We start from the raw sequence: 630 nt of genomic DNA, 5'->3' as shown, positions 1-630 counted from the left end.
GAACGCCGGTTTGTGCCTCCGTGAGTCACAGAGCAAACACATCCCGCCGTCCTGAAGGTCCACAGTCCTCACAAAGATATTCTGCTGCTGCAACATCACAAAGATTTAACGTCGTAAAGCCGCGTCTGCAGCGTTAGATTTGAGCCTGCCTCCGTATGCGTCTGTGCTCAGTTTGTACGACACGAGAAAACATCCAAACTAACTAAAAACATAAGATAATGTCAGTATATCCAACCAGAGAGCCGAGGTGAAACCAGAACTCCAATCTGCCGTCTGTGATAATCATAATCATCATAATATTAACTACAAATGCAGCTTTATTCTAGTTATAAAAAACTTTAATCCGGATTTCTCTTTAATTGGAGGATAAACAGGAAGTCACTTCGGCTCTTTATCAACGTCGTACAAGCTGAGCACCAACGTACAGAAATGATCTTTGTTAAAGAGCAGCAGACAGAAACCCCCTTCAGACCAGCAGGTCTCTGATGTTCCTGTAACACCTGAGAAAGTCCAGGTTCCACTGCGCCCAGCATCTTTATGGCTGTAAACGAAACTCCCCTTATGGCTACAGCGCCAACACACGTCTATAAAATCCTCTGTACACACCCATCCACGACCTCCATCCACGAC

Source organism: Morone saxatilis, unplaced genomic scaffold (genome assembly GCF_004916995.1).
Source record: "Morone saxatilis isolate NCDOM2014 unplaced genomic scaffold, NCSU_SB_2.0 Contig17, whole genome shotgun sequence".
Taxonomy (NCBI): Eukaryota; Metazoa; Chordata; class Actinopteri; family Moronidae; genus Morone; species Morone saxatilis.
This window is presented reverse-complemented; position numbering follows the sequence as displayed.